This window comes from Hesperophylax consimilis, chromosome 9 (genome assembly GCF_061612785.1).
Source record: "Hesperophylax consimilis isolate HC1 chromosome 9, BYU_Hcon_1.0, whole genome shotgun sequence".
In the NCBI taxonomy this organism is placed as follows: Eukaryota; Metazoa; Arthropoda; class Insecta; order Trichoptera; family Limnephilidae; genus Hesperophylax; species Hesperophylax consimilis.
Window position 1 is genome coordinate 15957687 of NC_142844.1, and position 10558 is coordinate 15968244.

General features: G+C 35.8%; 3 non-coding genes across 3 annotated transcripts; all 3 read right to left on the reverse strand.

Moving 5' to 3' along the window:
* Window positions 1-4218: 4218 nt before the first annotated feature.
* LOC149420968 (5S ribosomal RNA) lies at window positions 4219-4337 on the reverse strand. The gene has a single exon (XR_016302668.1). It is a non-coding gene; the product is annotated as a 5S ribosomal RNA (ribosomal RNA).
* A 323-nt stretch (window positions 4338-4660) lies between these two features.
* Window positions 4661-4779, reverse strand: LOC149420969 (5S ribosomal RNA). The gene has a single exon (XR_016302669.1). It is a non-coding gene; the product is annotated as a 5S ribosomal RNA (ribosomal RNA).
* A 323-nt stretch (window positions 4780-5102) lies between these two features.
* Window positions 5103-5221, reverse strand: LOC149420970 (5S ribosomal RNA). The gene has a single exon (XR_016302670.1). It is a non-coding gene; the product is annotated as a 5S ribosomal RNA (ribosomal RNA).
* Between the last annotated feature and the right edge of the window lie 5337 nt (window positions 5222-10558).

Consider the following 10558-nt stretch of genomic DNA (forward strand, 5'->3'; position numbering starts at 1 on the left):
GAAGGTGATGGGGAGGGGAAGGATATGGGTAAGAGGAAGGTGAGGGAAGTACCTGGCTATTCAGATCTGGTTATCAAACACGACCAAAGCCATTTCAAGCAACCATTAAATCCGGACACCAGAGGGATGCTGAGAGTATCTTCTACTCCTGAGCGTGCCGCAAATATACTTTATATTATTTTAAATAAAATCTACTTGCGTAGGCCGGGATTCGAACCCGCGATCTCTGCCTTGCTAGTTGAAATCCTTACCCCTCGACCACGAAGTTAAATTATATGGTACCTACCTACTAACATTCTAGCTAAACATATTTAATGTTGCTACCTGCATAGTCACATCACATGAGTCGACATTGTTATTACTGACATAAATCCAAAATAAACCCACGGCTCAATTTTCTTAAGCAGAATAAACCCAACCTCTACGAAATACAGCAAACAGTAGCGTTTTTCCTGTAGATCAGAGTAAATATCCATTAACTACAAGTCATAGAAAAGAATGAAGTGGTTGGCAATGGAGGGAATTGAGGAGATGGGTGGAGAGTATGATTGCGGGAGGGGGAGGGGGGTAAATACAAATACCGCGTCCCTGGTCCATGTAACTAATGGTCAAGTGTCGTAAAGTCATTGAAAACCTTGCGAGAATATTACGGCCTATTAAACCAACAAAATGTACGGTTTAATCAAGTCGAGTGACGGTGATTTTTGCACTTGCGAAGTGTTCATTATGAAATACCTTAGTACGTTAGGTGATATACAATTTAATATAATGGGGACAATGAAACATTATAATACTAATAAATATTTCATTATGAACTTCTAGTTGGTACTAATTCCCGTCCTCCGGAGAAGCATCGGCTCTGAAATGACCGAGATTTTTTTTTTGTGAAACTCGAATATCTGATCAAGTGAATCAGATATTTGAGTCGGGCCATGCCAAGAGTCAGAATAATAGAAGAGTATGTATGAGACGATGTATGAATGTGAATGAGTCAAGAAGTGTGTGCCAAGACCGAGTTGTTTGGCGATCCGTCCTCTCTGCCTACCCCTGTTACCTCTACCTATGGTTAGTTAGTTAGTTAATTAATGGTTTATCACTAAGCAAAAGAAGCACCATGAAAAGATATATCAATAAAATCAAATGTTTTTTTTTCGATGTGTCGTAATTTTGATGCATGTTGAGCATAGGTACACGGAGAAAAATAATCCTGTTAAAAAAGTGATAGCATGTCAATTTTCTGATAAAATATTAGTCATTCAGAATTTATCGAGAATGCGTGTTATTTTCCTAGTAAATATCATGATAGACATATGACATATCAATATTTGGATGAACAATTGTTCCGCCATCTTCATAAAACATTCGGTTCGAACCGATACATTGTTTGGAAACCTCAATTTATTCGTTGAAAGCCTGCAGTCCCGTAACAGGAAAACTAAGGAATTTGATCAGATTTTTTTTATCAAAAAGTTTTCTCCGTGTACTTTCTTAGTTAAAAAAATATATATTTGAATAAATGAAAAATATTCTCGCTTCCCTTCTCAGTCATCATACAAATCATCTCCCCGAGCCAAAGGGCCCAGAGGACGTATCCTAATCCACTAGCATTCTGAGAAATATGTTTTCCTCAAATTTGCAGTTCGCAGTAAGCGCCGCACATAGATAGATTTTAATGATTTAGGCGGCCAAAATTATTTTTGGGGTTATTTTAGTTCTAAGTTCAATTAAAATAAAGAAAAGGTATATATTTATAAAAACATACATATATTTGTCAGGTTACAAAGAACAGTAATATATAACAGAGCTAAATTCACTAAAAAATACAAATGAATGGAAACAGAATTTAACAAGTTTTCTTTAAATATAAAATTACATTAAAATCGGTATCTTCAGGTCCAGATGTCTCTACTGACTCTGTGTTTGGGTCACCAGGTAATAAAAGTTTAACCGTTTCAGGTAGAAATGCGTTACGTGAAGGTTTTCTTATTTGTCTCAAGCAACTAATGAAGGGATCTGAACTTAACAAAAGCCTATAATATACATCTAAGTTACATTCTTCCCTAGAAAACTTTTTGGCAAAGTTTAGCCGGTACGATTGGAAATGCTTGTTCCGGGCTTCTGCAGCTTCTTCCGATAGCTGTCCAATTGGAAGGAGCCCCGAACTTTTTATGATTTGGCTTCCATGTACCAATATCTTGTGTATAGTTGGCGTCATTGGGTGCCAACCATACTGTTCTACGTACAATTTTGCTGTGTCGTACGCATACTTATCATATTTTTCAGCATCAATTTTATGGCCACTAGAAATAGTTTCTCAAATAACCTTGAATCTGTAAATCAGTTCAAAGTTAATACCTGTGATGGCTGAAGCCAATTCGGGGTTTTCAAAAAACCTCCAGCTTGTGTTGCCATCATTGGTGTTGCCAAAGTTGGCCTTTGGCATGTCAATAAGCAAATCGGTTTCATTTCGAAACCTCTCCTGAATTTCCAACTTCTTTTGGGCTTCTAATGCCTTGTCTTTTTCGGTTTTTCTTTCCCTGTATTTTTTTACTGGCAGTTTATACGAAAGGTGTATAATGCTTTCGAAAATGCGGATCCGGGCGTGTAATACTGACAAGCCGAATTCCAAAGCTTGAGGGTTTACACTATTTTTCTTCGATAGATCATTAAAGGTTTTCGAAGTAGCTCCACAGATGTAGCACTGGGATGTTGACTTTGTGTCTGTGGCTGCGTTACACACCTTTCCGTCAATCATAGTCATTTTGAGTTGGTGCCCGAACGAAAACTCCTCTTCATTCAACGTAACAACTGTTTTGTTTAGTTGCTTAATGGACTCCTGCACATATTTTATCTCTTCTTTAGTTATGTCCGTTGTTTCTTTTACAAATCGGAATCGAATCGGACGGCAAAACCTTGACGAAGAAGGAGTTGGATTCTGCCAAACAATTTTACTGCCTTCTTTTCCACAAACAATGCGCAAAGGCACAAAGGAACTCATAAAAATTTTGGCATCGGAATCAGTCTCATTATCGTAAATTTGTTTAAATTTGGATTGCTGAGAACCGTCACAACCCCATTTGCAGATTATCATTAACGACTTCCTTTCTTGCTCGTTAAGCTGGATTATCACATCTTCTAGGTATTTTGATAATCGTGTTACGGTTAGATCCATTAGGCACTGTAGATTACTTTCCGCGCAAGTAGCCGTAATTCTTAGGGATTCTTTCGGCGGATAGCACTCTTGTTTTGCTTTCAAAACAAGATCATAGCAAGGAAAATGTTGTGGATTTGTTGCCCTTACTATCTCATACTGTCGTCTCGTAAAATCAGCTTCAACGAACATCTTAAGTGCTTGCAGAGGCGTCAATTGAGGTACCTCATCGTTGTTGGTAACTCTACTGTAGGCTTTTCTATATTTACTAGCCCGTGTTGGGGAGTTCGTAATATCTTTAAGCACTTTCGAGGCGGTCCTATGTCCCGTTGTCTGCAACACAGATGTAGCAGCGTGAACAATAACTTCATCACCTGCGGAGGCCCTTATTTCTTCCGTTTTTCTTCTTTTACTACGCTCACTTAGTTCTCCAAAAGACTTGGGTGGTCGACCTTGCGAGGAGGCTGATTCAACGGGAATCTCGAATGTTCCCTCTAACCATGATTGGTTTATTTTCAGGAAAACATCTTGGTGTTTATTTGCCTTTACCCATCGTTGCTTAATTTGTGATTTTACATAAGAAAATCTTTTTTTAAAGTCTTCTTTAGCCTCTTTGTAGTGCCCATAGCGCATAAGGAGAAAATTCTCATAATAGTCAAGTTTTGAAGTGAAACTTCTTTACCCGCGTCATGCAATTTCGAGTACCGGAGTAAAACCAACTCATGACCGAAACGAAAATGCGGGACCGATTAAAGTTCATTTGATCTAGTCAAAGTTTTGAAGTAAAATATAAATGCTTCTTAGCTCATCTCGACAACTGGCGTTGGTGGTGTAATGGTCAGCGTAGTTGCTTTCCAAGCAGTTGATCCGAGTTCGATTCTCGGCCATCGCACATAATTTTTTTGTTTTTAACGCCTTTTTTTTTTTCAATGGTTGACCATAATATCAATCCACTAAGTAATATTTTAGGCCTGTAGCATACTTGAAAAGTTAAAGAATGATATAAAATTTTTTATGATGTTAACGATAAAAAAATAAAAAAAAACATAAAATTACCATAAAAAATGGGCCAACGGCACGCGGTGTTCCCAAGCGGTCACCCATCCAAGTACTGACCGCGCCCAATGTTGCTTAACTTCGGTGATCGGACGAGAACCGGTGTGTTCAACATGGTATGGTCGTTGGCAAACGCTAAACAATATTAATTTCTATTCTACCTGCCAATAAATATATGAAAATTAGTATAAAAAAGCCCTAATAATACTGAAAACATTAGCAAGGTGTGTGCGACGTTGATAAAAATAATCATTACATACGCGCTTGAAAAAGATCGTAATTACATCCATAACTTTGCAGGAATTTTTTTTTTCAATGGTTGACCATAATATCAATCCACTAAGTAATATTTTAGGCCTGTAGCATACTTGAAAAGTTAAAGAATTTTATGATATTATTAATGATAGTAACGATAAAAAAATAAAAAAAAACATGAAATTACCATAAAAAATGGGCCAACGGCACGCGGTGTTCCCAAGCGGTCACCCATCCAAGTACTGACCGCGCCCAATGTTGCTTAACTTCGGTGATCGGACGAGAACCGGTGTGTTCAACATGGTATGGTCGTTGGCAAACGCTAAACAATATTAATTTCTACTCTACCTGCCAATAAATATATGAAAATTAGTATAAAAAAGCCCTAATAATACTGAAAACATTAGCAAGGTGTGTGCGACGTTGATAAAAATAATCATTACATACGCGCTTGAAAAAGATCGTAATTACATCCATAACTTTGCAGGAATTTTTTTTTTCAATGGTTGACCATAATATCAATCCACTAAGTAATATTTTAGGCCTGTAGCATACTTGAAAAGTTAAAGAATTTTATGATATTATTAATGATAGTAACGATAAAAAAATAAAAAAAAACATGAAATTACCATAAAAAATGGGCCAACGGCACGCGGTGTTCCCAAGCGGTCACCCATCCAAGTACTGACCGCGCCCAATGTTGCTTAACTTCGGTGATCGGACGAGAACCGGTGTGTTCAACATGGTATGGTCGTTGGCAAACGCTAAACAATATTAATTTCTACTCTACCTGCCAATAAATATATGAAAATTAGTATAAAAAAGCCCTAATAATAAGAGAGAAGAATACTAGAAGTTTCACTTCTGTCTTGCGTAGGCTTGACACACCCACTTTTTTTCATTTAAAGTTGGTAAATTTTGACTCTGTAGTTGGTCAAATATGTATTGACGAGTCACTACTTTAGTACCCGAGGTAGTAGGTAGACCTGAAACAAATAAAAAAACAATTTTAATACAAAATATCGCACACTCAATATTTCCTATATTTGACAAAGAGCCTTTCAAAAGGGCTTAGCTCAAAAAAGCGCGATTTTGCGCGGCTATTTCTTATGGAATTAGTTAGTTACATATATGCACTATATAGTATAATGAAAATTAATACAGGGACGGACTCATAAGTACACTAAAAAGGCACTCGAATTTAAATATATTAAAAAAAATTTTTTTGACAGAGTGATGTTTGTCGTTTTAAAAATGAATGACAGAGAATGTTAATTAAATTTTTCTGTAACGAAAACAAATTGTTCTTACCTGTATTATCGCAATCCATCACAGTTAAAACGGTAATATTAGCTTGAAATGAATAATGCACTTTGGAAAGTTATAAGTTTAGGAGAGCGCCTAGACCCGACACGTACACACTTGTTCACTATCGAATTCCGATTGATCAAAGTCGACTCCCGCGCTTCCAAGGAGGGGGAAGAGGATGTTATATTGTACATAGAACTGTTGACTCGCCAATTAAATAGATACCTTACCATTATATTGATTTAAAAAAAAATACTTTTGGCCGTCTAAATCATTAAAATCTACGTATGTGCGCCGGTTCGGCTTCATCCTCTCATCCGCTAACAGGCTTAGTTTTGCTCTCTCACCAATTACGCTAAGCTCTCGCTAGAGCTCTCCTCTTCTCTACTCAATGTTTTACGTCGGTGGAGGACTGCTTGCGAGGATTCTGGATACAAGATTTCTCTGAAAACGTGATCAATTTGAAATTCTGAATTATGATTGCTGTTACTACTATAATACTATGTTTGGTAGTTAGTATTATTTGTTTATTAAGCGTCGACAAATTACTGAACATTTATTGGTATCATACGTATTTTCTTTTTATGATTCAAGTGAGAAGCAAGAATGTGTTTTTTATTATGTTTTATTTTCATTAGCTTCAAAGAGGAGGCCCTGAGGAAAATAATTTCTCTAATTAAAGGGTCTTTTTAAGGAAATAGAGGAAGTTCTGGGAAGGAAACATGTATGAGGGGTAGGTAGGAATCTCGGGGGTCAGTGTGTTCTGGAGTGACGGACATATGAATCCGTTTATTCCACTGCGATACAGGGCGATGAGTCGATATAGTTATGCTGAAAAGGGTCTCCTTCAACCAGTGTCTCCTTCTGTCAGCCTGCCGCTCAGTCGGTGGGCAGAAACATCCGCCGCCAAGACCTATGACCTAAGTCACCAAACGTGGTGAATAACTTGGTTTGACATATGGCAGAGGTGTTGGTAATTCGATAAATGGTTCCCAGGCAACTAATGATAATTCGTTAGATAGGTGCTTAATTGACCTTACTAAAAATAAGAAGTTTTGTTTACAGTGCTTTATATAATACGTAGGTATGATTAATGATTCGTATCCATCTATTCAAATTCACAGTATGTATTACGAAAAATACAAAAAAAACACAGGGGAAGATAATACACGGAATAAGAAAGGCGCTTTTATACACAAATTTACATTGTTTGATGGCGTTTTTTAAGTAAATTATAGGATAGTCAATGCATTATAAATATAACGAAAAAAGTGGGTGTGTCAAGCCTACGCAAGACAGAAGTGAAACTTCTAGTATTCCTCTCTCTCTATTTTCATTTCATCAAAAATTAAATGAATTAATTAAATGAACTACAACTATAAATGTAAATGTAAACGCAACACAAAACGCGAACACAACTTATCACAGCGGGAGCACGCTGCTAACTGATTCACTGGCCGTGGTGGGCGTGGCCGCGCAAGTGCGCTACCGGCCGACCTGCTAAACCGAACTCGTATCTCGCTCGTAACTCAAAGCAAAACGTTCGTGAGCGGCTCCCCCACCTCAACAAGCGCATATGGTGAGAGAGGGACAGTGAACGGTGAGCGGTGGTGGGGGTACCCGCATTTTCGTGTCGATCCTGACTCGGTTTTACTCCGTCCCCGAATTACGCGCCTAAAGAAGTTTCACTTCAAAAAAAAATATATATAATAAAAACAAAACTGCTATAGCTAAGAAGCTGGGCAAACCAATAATGTATTATAATATTAAAATGTGGTACCGAATTACAACATTTTAAGAATCAGATTAAATTAGTGGAACGATCTGTATCATATCGATATTATTTAGAAATAATGAATTTAGTGTTGCTCCAGCGTAACCAAAACACTTCTTACGCGAATTTTTCTCCTCACCCGTACTCCATACGCTATATAATACAACGAGTGATTCAGGCTGAACTTGGGTCCCTCTTTCATAACATGAAATAAAACGGACCTCCTTCCCACCTTCTTTGCAATGATTCCCCTTCGTATTCATCTTTTGATCATTGATAATGAATTCAAAAGACTGGTTTCTAGGTTCAAAAAATAACCTCGTGTCATTACACGATACGTAGTTTTAGAATGAAAGATGTTTGAAATTGGTCTTCAAAGCAATGAAAGGACAGTAAGCCTACATTGACATGTGTGAGATAATAACAAACAAATTAATAAAATAATTTTAAAATTTCGCAACAAAATAAGGGTTAATTTCTGGATTTGGTGAGGATGGTGAAATCCCATACATCTCAAGTCATCTTATTTGGTCGTTTTCTCACTATCGAGGATCGTGACTTGCTGATGATTGGGTATAGGCTCACACTCAATTTTCATTGGTTCACAAGGCTGCTTCACTCTTTACTCTTTATGATATTTGATAACTCGTATTCTATGTAGTGCCGATACACATTTATTAACAAAATAGATCAGTTATGATTAAAGATTAAATGATTATGGTTATAATTACATAATTGTTTAGTAGATTTTTGTGACAAAGGGTATCTAATTTCAGCATTCTTGTTGTAAACTAGTCTGACGGGTTTCCCGATGAGGGTTTAATAATTCAACGAAGAAGAGAATACTAACAAATCAAAACAAAACACGAAACAGAACAGAATAAAAAGATAACTAATAAATAAATAAAAATCTGTGTCTCGTTCTGTTCCACGATTTGCTTAGAGTTGTTAATACTATCTTCTTTTTCAATGGTGTATCACATTAAAGAGTTGTTCTACTAAGAAATTAATAATAATTCAGGTATTATTACTAGGACGACGTATGTTTTTTAGAAAAATAACGCTTAGTGTACTCAAGAATCCGTTTATTAAATAAATTTTAAAATTAAAAAAAAAATAATAATTCGTACTGGGAGAGAAGAGTGCAATCGGAGTTAATGAAGTGAGATTGATTCTATTTAATTGATAAGAATCAATTTGTTTTAAATTATTAATACGTACTTTTAAAAGGCCCACCTTGTAATTTCTATTTCAGTATTTATAGGTACCAGATATTATTGGCCAAATTATTTCTCTTTCGTTGTAAGAGAGGTTTTTTATCCCAGGTAAGGGGATTCCCATTAATGCCAACGCCACCGTGAGTAATCTGGTTTCTGAGGTATTTAGAGTCATTTCATCTATTACGTTTAATCTTTCTGGCGATATAATGAAGACTGAATGAAATTCAGAATACTTTGAGAGTGATGGAGATGAAAGCCGCTGGGACCACCTTAACACTGCACGCCAGAAGTGCCAACATAATATATTCAAATTTACATAGTTCTAAGCTTCCAGATAAAAAAATAATCTACTCGATATCATCACTTCATTTGAACCTAAAGCAAGATTAATAATCAATTGACTTTACTTATATATTGTTTTATTCTGTGTTAGATTATTCATTTCACCATGTTAAATGTTTATAATGCGTGATGTAATATGACTCTAAAAACTTGTTTATAGTCAAATTACATTTATATTTAATGCTTATTTTATTAATTCACTCTCGTAAGTTTTTCAATATTTTTTTATTATTTTTATTAGAAGTATTTGTTTTTATAAAATACTATTTAGTAATGTGAGCCTCACCTATGCCGAGGCCCACATTTTACAATTTTGTGAGACAAATTATTGAAAGAATTGAAATTAAATTTTTGTAGTATTTAAATATATTTATAGTCTGTCAGAGTGTTTTTGAGACAACGTATCTAAAATATAATGTAATTTAGAAATGTAGGTAATTATTAAAGAATTCGAAGACCCGTGAAAAATCGCGGCATATTATAATTCCAAATTTCAAAATTACATTTAAAATATTTTTCTTTTCAAAATGTTGTTTTCGTTTGTGTAAATTACTCAAACACACAGTTCGAATTATGAAAAATTCTTGAGTTCATTGAACCAGAGTTACGCAGGACAGATAAACAACCGAAATTAGTATTTTTGATTATTTTTGTGCAATCACATACCAAATGTTTAACGCTATCCCTGTTTATAAACTGCAATAAAGAAATGAAAAGGGAAAAATGATTTAGATTTTACACCATGCGAATTGCAGAAACTTTAATTTTTGCACCGAATTTATAAGAAAATTTATATTTTTTGCTCTGTATAATTAAAAAGCCATAATTGGTATTTGAAAAATCTAACCGTGCAAATTTGATTTTCCAGATTTAATTTAAACTAGCAAATCGTCAATTCGCTATAAAACGGCTACCAGGGCAGCACGAGACAAGAGAGGAGAGAGCAAAGAGCAGAGAGCATGAAGACTTCATGAATGCCATCGAGGTGCGGCGGTCCCGGGCTAATATCTAATTACCAATCAGCCAGATGGCGTGAAGGCGGGCACCGCAGCTCCACCGATGCGAAGGCCAAATGAAATGGAGACCGTTATGTATGCAGTCTGCGCTTCAGAAAATAATTGAAACCGTTTACCTGAAGTACGAAATTACAGCGCATCTGTATTGAAAAAATCGCAGGTTGTGAAATCACCTTTCGAGGTGTTTATGACAATTGCATTTTTTTCTCTTTTAAACACCTTTCAATATTAAACAAATATTGACAAAAAAATTATATTAGGTAATACATTTAGCGATAGGAACGCTATTCTCGATTAAAACTCCATTACTTCCCACGGAGGTATTATAAAATAAAACATGAACAATTTAACTATGTCAAATCCAAGTCAGTAAAATTGGGAAACTTGTCAACTATTTGGGATACCAGTGTGCTTCTACTAAAATCATTTTTTTAAT